The 9,725-nt window shown below is 41.2% G+C and overlaps 1 long non-coding RNA gene across 1 annotated transcript; it reads right to left on the bottom strand.

Annotated features, from left to right (window-relative positions):
• Window positions 1-723: 723 nt before the first annotated feature.
• LOC123743359 (uncharacterized) lies at window positions 724-9,177 on the bottom strand. Its single transcript, XR_006770091.1, has 3 exons — window positions 9,055-9,177; window positions 7,439-8,164; window positions 724-840 (listed from the first exon to the last, which is right to left on the bottom strand). It is a non-coding gene; the product is annotated as an uncharacterized lncRNA (long non-coding RNA).
• Window positions 9,178-9,725: the final 548 nt, after the last annotated feature.

Raw genomic sequence — 9,725 nt, 5'->3', positions numbered from 1 at the left:
AAGGAAATAGTATCACAATAAAATAAGAATGAGACTATAAGGAGTACCAGTACTGAGTCAATGTGCAGGGGTACCAGGTAGTTGAGGTAATTGAGGTAATATGTACATGTAGGTATGTCACGATTCCCACCGACAGTGGCGCCCCCTCCTGATCAGGTGGCGCTCGGCGGTCGTCGTCACCAGCCTATTAGCTACCACTGATTCCCTTTTTTGGTTTTCCTTTTTTTTGGTTTTGTGCACCTGTGTTTAGTGGTAATTAGCTATTTAATTTAGCTGGTCCGCTTCCGTGTTGTGCGGGATTATTTTGTTACTGACGGCTTATGTTCGTGTCGGAGTTGTTTTACGCCGTGTGTGTTTTCTCCCCAGTGTTTGGGAATATTTGTTTTGTGTGTGAGTGTACATTAAATACGCCACTACCCAGTGCTCGCTGCTTCCTGTGCCTCATTCCTTCACCACGACTACCAAGCCATTACAAGCTAGGTGTAAAAGTGACTAGGCAATCAGGATAGAGATTACATCTCCTCATCCAGGGAGTGCACACACACTCACACACACAGAGGGAATGTTGTGTTTGTTTATTAATATTGTTTTAGACTATGTAAATGGAAAATAATTAGCCTATGGATTATGAAAACAACAAAAGAAATGGGAAGTTGGGAGAGGAGAAATGACTAGAGACAGTGTTGTTTAATTCACTGACCATGACCCATGAGTTCTTCTTACCTTTGTTCAGTAGAAAAGTCTCCCTCTCCAACCATTATAGGACGTTTCATAGACTGGTCACTCTTCATGGACACACAGCTGGGTACAGGGGAGGCTGGTCTCTCCTGCTTCATTGGGCTTCAACACAACAGAGAGAAACATTACATCTCTCATCTACTGTGAGCTCAGATGGGGAAACATAAGAAGAGTTGCATTACAAAACACTATATATCCATTTTCAGAAACGTATATAAATTAGCTTTAATTTTTTCTAAATAAATTATGAAAGAGATTGTTTTTCACTATATAATCACGGCATGGGGTTGTTCAATGACAGACATTAATTTGTTTATAATCTATCACGTAATGGTTTAATTTCAGAGAGACAAATAATGTTTTTTTGCAAAATGTTATATATCTGCCTCACTCTCAAATGTGACCAAACGGCTCGATTCAGTTTTATGTAGCAAAATTTGAAATTGTGTTTTTCACATTGGATAAAAGTAGAGACTCAGAGCTAGAAAATGGTATATCATACACTACAGTTGAGGAGCAATGGGAAAGTTATTCTGCTTTGAATGTTGATAAACTTGTGATAAACTTTTGAGAAAATGGCCTTTGAATATTTTGGTACCTACTGGAGAGCTCTTCTTTGTCTACAGGGCTGTTACTTTGGCAGATAATGTCACCCATCTAAATAAATAGTTTTTATATATATAATTAACTAAATGTATGGTGTTTTTGGTTAATGTCAGGTTCATTGTTTGTTTTGCTACAAATTGTTATTTTATGGTTATAAGTGGTAAAATGAACTAGAAAATGTTATATTTAGCAATTCTGAGTAATTACTGCTTTAGTAAGGAAGTACACATTATTCAGTACTACTGCAGTTGCTACATAATTCAAATAGATGGCAGCATAAGACCACAAATAACATTTCAGAAGATCCCCCCCCCTACTTCAGTCGATAAAAATGTATTTTACGAGTTCAATCATTGTCAAATTCTCGCACAAGTAGCCAACTCAGCACTGCTAAAAAGCTGGTGTCGTCACTCTGTCTTCTCCAGGGGCATGGTGAGGTAAATTTACTAACCGGGAGGGTTGAATGATGTCATTTATTGGTGGGCTGTAAGACGCACTCTTGTCTTTTCTATTCCGAGATTGTTTACTCGCAATATCCAATATTATGATGATTTTTTATAATGCATAATACTAAGGTTGAGGTTCTGACCAGGGATAATTTACCCGGGGTTCAATACCTGCTATAATCAATATTTTTTGTTCTCCAAAAAGCAACACAGCCCTAATACGAGATATATAGCTAACTAAAGTAATGAGTCACCATTTTAGAAAATCATGGGACATATAGTCTGTGGTTGCATGCTATTTTATGTCAATTATAATGCTGCTTGTAGCCTATAGCTGATGCTTTGTGGTCTTATGCTGCCATCTATTGGAAATGTAGCAATAAAAAGTTATTAATTCACTTACAGACATTGGTGAGGCAGCTGAGAAATAAAGTGTATTTTTCCCAGTTAGCCAATGTGCGGGAGCACTGGTTGGTCGGGCCAATTGAGGTAGTATGTACATGAATGTATAGTTAAAGTGACTATGCATATAAGATAAACAGGGAGTAGCAGCGGCGTAAAAGAGGGGTTGGGGGGGGGGGGCACACAATGCAAATAGTCCGGGTAACCATTGGTTACCTGTTCAGAAGTCTTATGGCTTGGGGGTAAAAACTGTTGAGAAGCCTTTTTGTCCTAGACTTGGCACTCCGGTACAGCTTGCCATGCAGTAGTAGAGAGAACAGTCTATGGCTGGGGTGGCTGGGGTCTTTGACAATTTTTAGGGCCTTCCTCTGACACCGCCTGGTGTACAGGTCCTGGATGGCAGGCAGCTTTGCCCCAGTGATGTATTGGGCCGTACACACTACCCTCTGAAGTGCCTTGCGGTCAGAGGCCGAGCATCACTGCCGTACCAGGCAGTGACGCAATCGGTCAGGATGCTCTCGATGTTGCAGCTGTAGAACCTTTTGAGGATCTCAGGACTCATGCCACATCTTTTTAGTTTTCTGAGGGGGAATAGGCTTTGTTGTGCCCTCTTCACGACTGTCTTGGTGTGTTTGGACCATTTTAGTTTGTTGTTGATGTGGACACCAAGGAATTTGAAGCTCTCAACCTGCTCCACTACAGCCCCGTCGATGAGAATGGGGACGTGCTCAGTGCTCCTTTTCCTGTAGTCAACAATCATCTCCTTAGTCTTGGTTACGTTGAGGGATAGGTTGTTATTCTGGCACCACCCGGCTAGGTCTCTGACCTCCTCCCTATAGGCTGTCTCGTCATTGTCGGTGATCAGGCCTACCACTGTTGTGTCATCTGCAAACTTAATGATGGTGTTGGACTCATGCCTGGCCATGCAGTTGTGGGTGAACAGGGGGTACAGGAGGGGACTGAGCACGCACCCCTGGGGAGCTCCAGTGTTGAGGATCGGTGTGGCAGATGTGTTGCTACCTACCCTCACCACCTTGGGGCGACCCGTCAGGAAGTCCAGGATCCAGTTGCAGAGGGAGGTGTTTAGTCCCAGGTTCCTTAGCTTAGTGATGAGCTTTGAGTGTACTATGGTGTTGAACGCTGAGCTGTAGTCAATGAATAGCATTTTCACATAGGTGTTCCTTTTGTCCAGGTGGGAAAGGGCAGTGTGGAGTGTGATTGAGATTGCATCATTTGTGGATCTGTTTGGGAGGTATGCAAATTGGAGTGGGTCTAGGGTTTCTGGGATAATGGTGTTGATGTGAGCCATTACCAGCCTTTCAAAGCACCTCATGGCTACAGACGTGAGTGCTACGGGTCTGTAGTCATTTTGGCAGGTTGCCTTTGTATTCTTGGGCACAGGGACTATGGTGGTCTGCTTGAAGCATGTTGGTATTACAGACTCAATCAGGGACATGTTGAAAATGTCACTGAAGACACCTGCCAGTTGGTCAGCACATGCCCGGAGCACACGTCCTGGTAATCCGTCTGGCCCCGCAGCCTTGTGTATGTTGACCTGTTTAAATATCTTACTCACGTTGGCTACGGAGAGCGTGATCACACAGTCGTCCGGAACAGCTGATGCTCTCATTCATGCCTCAGTGTTGCTTGCCTTGAAGCGAGCATAGAAGTGATTTAGCTTGTCTGGTAGGCTCGTGTCACTGGGCAGCTCGCGGCTGTGCTTCCCTTTGTAGTCTGTAATAGTTCGCAAGCCCTGCCATATCCAACGAGCATCGGAGCCGGTGTAGTATGATTCAATCTTAGCCCTGTATTGACGCTTTGCCTGTTCGATGGTTCGTCGCAGGGCATAGCGGGATTTCTTGTAAGCTTCCGGGTTAGAATCCCGCACCTTGAAAGCGGCAGCTCTACCCTTTAGCTCAGTGCGAATGTTGCCTGTAATCCATGGCTTCTTGTTGGGGCATGTACATACAGTCACTGTGGGGACGATGTCCTCAATGCACTTATTGATAAAGCCAGTGACTGATGTGGTGTATTCCTCAATGTCATCGGAAGAATCCCGGAACATGTTCCAGTCTGTGATAGCAAAACAGTGCTGTAGTTTAGCATCTGCTTCATCTGACCATTTTTTTATAGACCGAGTCACTGGTGCTTCCTGCTTTAATTTTAGCTTGTAAGCAGAAATCAGGAGGATAGAGTTGTGGTCGGATTTACCAAAAGGAGGGCGAGGGAGAGCTTTGTACGCATCTCTTTGTGTGGAGTACAGGTGATCTAGAATTTTTTTCCCCTCTGGTTGCATATTTAACATGTTGATAGAGATTTGGTAGAACTGATTTTAGTTTCCCTGCATTAAAGTCTCCGGCCACTAGGAGCGCCGCCTCTGAGTGAGTAGTTTCCTGTTTGCTTATTTCCTTATACAGCTGACTGAGTGCAGTCTTAGTGCCCGCATCTGATTGTGGTGGTAAATAAACAGCCACAAAAAGTATAGCTGAGAACTCTCTAGGCAAATAGTGTGGCCTGCAATTGATCACAATATACTCTACTTCAGGCGAGCAAAATCTAGAGACTTCCTTAGATTTCGTGCACCAGCTATTGTTTACAAATATGCACAGACCACCCCCCCTCGTCTTACGGGAGTGTGCTGTTCTATCCTGCCGGTGCAGCATATATCCCGCTAGCTGAATATCCATGTCATCATTCAGCCACGATTCCGTGAAACATAGGATATTACAGTTTTTGATGTCCCGTTGGTAGGATATTCGTGATCGTACCTCATCTAGTTTATTGTCCAATGATTGCACGTTAGCGAGTAATATTGATGGTAACGGCAGCTTTCCTACTCGCCTTTGTCGGGTCCGGACAAGGCATCCGGTTCTGCTTCCTTATGCGAATAATTGGGATGTCTGCCCTGCGGGGTGTTTGGAGAACATCGTGTGAGTCCTGCTTGTTGTTGTTGTTATGAAAAAATCTTTGTCTAATCCGATGTGAGTGATCGCTGTCCTGATATCCAGAAGCTCTTTTCTGCCGTAAGATACGTTTGCAGAAACATTATGTACAAAATAAGTTACAAATATCACAAAAAAACACTTAATAGCACAATTGACAGTAAAATGGCGGCCATCTCCTCCGGCGCCATTTTACCATACCACAACGTGTACCCAGGTGAACAGGGATCGAGCTAACAAAGTAGCCGTAACCCTGTTAATAATAAGTTATCTGAGGTTAGCGTTCACGGTTAATGCCGGCAGGTCTCATTGATAACAATAGAGCTGCTGGCATAGTGACGTAGAACAATGGGCTGGGAATAGAATGTTCAGAAGGTGAGTTGGTGCTCAATAGAACTAATAGGAGCTGGCAGGGTGAAAAATTACCTAAAATAAGGGGATAACTGGGGACATAATGTAATATCATGAATCTGGAACCATGGCGGATGCAATTAACTAGTTTTCATCAGAAAAAAGATCACAAGATCACATTAACCCACTCTGCGTGTAACCGGACAATATGCTTGGCGCCAAACCGTATGTGGACGCGGGCCGTTACAGAACGCGGACATGAGCAGTGCCACACAAAAAACTAAACACAGTATTTACAGTGGGTTACATTAGTAATGTTCATTTTGTATTATTATTATGTAAAACAGAAAGATCTGGGGGGGTTAAGAACAGAGCAGAAGAGACATTTTTGTTGTTTGCTGTAACGAATAGACAAGGTTGTATTGTTATGTATTGTAATGTATTGTATTATATTGTATTGTAAAAAAGTCAGCCAGAGTTGACGTGGGCCATCGTATCAAACAAAGAGATCCCTCCCTGACCACCAGTGTGTTTGGATATAATGAAGATCAATTCAGCTAAGAAGAACCTCTAGAGTTCTGATCAAAGAGCCCTATAAAGGGTTCTATATATATTCTATATGTACTGTATACTCAGACACTTCCTAACCTCCTATAAAGGGTTCTATATATATTCTATATATACTGTATACTCAGACACTTCCTAACCTCCTATAAAGGGTTCTATATATATTCTATATATATTGTATACTCAGACACTTCCTAACCTCCTATAAAGGGTTCTATATATATTCTATATATACTGTATACTCAGACACTTCCTAACCTCCTATAAAGGGTTCTATATATATTCTATATATACTGTATACTCAGACACTTCCTAACCTCCTATAAAGGGTTCTATATATATTCTATATATACTGTATACTCAGACACTTCCTAACCTCCTATAAAGGGTTCTATATATATTATATATACTGTATACTCAGACACTTCCTAACCTCCTATAAAGGGTTCTATATATATTCTATATATACTGTATACTCAGACACTTCCTAACCTCCTATAAAGGGTTCTATATATATATTATATATACTGTATACTCAGACACTTCCTAACCTCCTATAAAGGGTTCTATATATATATTCTATATATACTGTATACTCAGACACTTCCTAACCTCCTATAAAGGGTTCTATATATATTCTATATATACTGTATACTCAGACACTTCCTAACCTCCTATAAAGGGTTCTATATATATTATATATACTGTATACCCAGACACTTCCTAACCTCCTATAAAGGATTCTATATATATTATATATACTGTATACCCAGACACTTCCTAACCTCCTATAAAGGATTCTATATATATATTCTATATATATACTGTATACTCAGACACTTCCTAACCTCCTATAAAGGGTTCTATATATATTCTATATATACTGTATACTCAGACAGGCTAACCTCCTATAAAGGGTTCTATATAGAACTTTAGTGGTTCCGTATATTAAAGAAGATAGAACCCTTTTTGGTTTAAACAGGAGTGAAGAGTGTGTTGATATAACTGTAATATTGTCAGAATTCCGCTTGTAACAACGATCAGAATTAGTCAAAACAACAAGATTATGACGACATATTAGGCAATAATTAAGAGTAGGGTAAATGATTGCGTCATGCAAAAATTCTATAGGTGTGTGTGTGTGTGTGTGTGTGTGTGTGTGTGTGTGTGTGTGTGTGTGTGTGTGTGTGTGTGTGTGTGTGTGTGTGTGTGTGTGTGTGTGTGAGTGTTCATGCTGGTTAAGATCTTAGAACAACAATATTTTACAGACACATGAAGGTACATAAGCAATAATATCTGATGAAAAATAACAAATGTGAAAAAATTGTGGACATAACATTTTGAAACAAACTCTTTAAAAGTTCTTAAACAACATTGTCAACTCACCTCTTAGATTTGGTGTCATGTTCCCCAGAGAGACTCATTTTAGAGGCAGGGACCACCTCCTCTCTCTCCCCAGAGAGACTCATTTTAGAGGCAGGGACGCCCTCCTTTCTCGCTCCAGAGAGACTCATTTTAGAGGCAGGGCCCCCCTCCTTTCTTGCTCCAGAGAGACTCATTTTAGATGCAGGGCCCCCCTCCTTTCTCGCTCCAGAGAGACTCATTTTAGAGACAGGGCCCCTCTCCTTTCTTGCTCCAGGGAGACTCATTTTAGAGGCAGGGCCCCCCTCCTTTCTCTCCCCAGAGACGCTCATTTTAGAGGCAAGGCTCCCCTCCTTTCTCGCTCCAGAGAGACTAATTTTAGAGGCAGCCCCCCCTCTTCTCGCTCCAGAGAGACTCATTTTAGAGGCAGGGCCCCCCTCGTTTCTCGCTCCAGAGAGACACATTTTAAAGGCAGGGTCCCCCTCTTTTCTCGCTCCAGAGAGACTCATTTTAGAGGCAGGGACCCCCTCCTCTCTCTCCCCAGAGAGACTCGTTTTAGAGGCAAGGCTCCCCTCCTTTCTCGCTCCAGAGAGACTCATTTTATAGGGAGGGACCCCCTCCTTTCTCGCTCCAGAGAGACTCATTTTAGAGGTAGGGCCCCCCTCCTTTCTCTCCCCAGAGAGGCTCATTTTAGAAGCAGGGACCCTCTCCTTTCTCACTCCAGAGAGACTCATTTAAGAGCACTTACCCCTAAACAGAGATCCAGCATGTTGGTTGTGGTTAACACAGTGACAACTAAACAGAGATCCAGCATGTTGGTTGTGGTTAACACAGTGACAACTAAACAGAGATCCAGCATGTTGGTTGTGGTTAACACAGTGACAACTAAACAGAGATCCAACATGTTGGTTGTGGTTAACACAGTGACAACTAAACAGAGATCCAGCATGTTGGTTGTGGTTAACACAGTGACAACTAATTATAGGGAGGGACTAATTATTGAATGTCAATTGTTCTATTTGATTAATTCACTCTTAGAAATAAAACATTTACTAACAGACACATCCAAACAATCAGGTGATTTAATGCATCACATGAACATGTAGTTGTGACTGATATTTTTCTCCATTTCTCCATGTAGTGGAACTAATAATAATAATAATAACGTCTCACTTTCTCTTTTGATAATTTCTCTCATTCTAGTGTGTTGCTTTGTTCAACAGGTATGATATCATTATGCTGTTACTGAATTCAGTTCATAATAACAATGTTAAGAAAAGTATGTTCAGTGGTTTCATACCAAATTACACAGGAAGCAGGAGCTCATTGTAGTTTACAAAACAACAACTGTTCTGATATTCTGAAAGATAATTTAGAACTATGATACATGAACAATTTTACAAATGGTAAAATAACCACCATATACGAATCGTATAATACGATATATGAACAATATGTTATTGAATTTGACTTGCCTATGCCAAGTTAGCGCCATTTTGTATGATTGAACTGTCACATAACTGTCCCAGGTGAAATGGACTGTTAGATCTGAGTGTTTTACTGTCATTCACTATACTAAAATAACACCATACATTTAATTTATCTACACACTTTACAATAATCCCTGGGTAGATTCTTACCTTGTAGCCTGAATTCACAACCAGAACATGTCAAGTCATTGAGATATTTTCCGTTGTGCTGAGAGAGCAGCTTCCTGATGACAAGTGGCTCTGTATCTATGTTCTAGGTACAGTTGATCTTTGGACACAATAATATCTGGTCAAAGTCTAGTGACACAACACCATAGTATATCATAAACATAACAGCAGTTGGCCAGTAAAGGCCATGACATACTATAAAACAGGGTTCGTCAACTAGGTTTGGCTTCGGGCCAATTGTTTTCTGAGTTAAAGTCGGCGGGCCAGAACATAATAAGCATATAATATTAGAAAAAGGAATAGGCCTACACTAAAAATTAACCAACATTTTAACACATTTGATTAGTACATAATACATTCAGTGACAGTAAATCATTTTGATCTGATTGAGTTCATAAAATCACCAATATCTCTATTCAATTATACTTTTTTGTTTATTTCTTTGTGTGTTGATTGGTGGGGAAAAACAGGTCTATGTAGCCTACTGTAGTCTACACTACTTTATTAATGTCAACATTCATTCAGAACAATTAGCTTGATAGCAAGAGAAGATGTCGCTCTCAAAAAGTAACAAAAGAAATGTGGATAATGAAAATCGAAGTTTCAGGGAAGAATGGACTGTCAAGGTTGTGCGCTACTGGTACGAAGTCAGG

Source organism: Salmo salar, chromosome ssa06, assembly GCF_905237065.1.
Source record: "Salmo salar chromosome ssa06, Ssal_v3.1, whole genome shotgun sequence".
Classification (NCBI taxonomy): Eukaryota; Metazoa; Chordata; class Actinopteri; order Salmoniformes; family Salmonidae; genus Salmo; species Salmo salar.
This window is presented reverse-complemented; position numbering and strand designations above follow the sequence as displayed.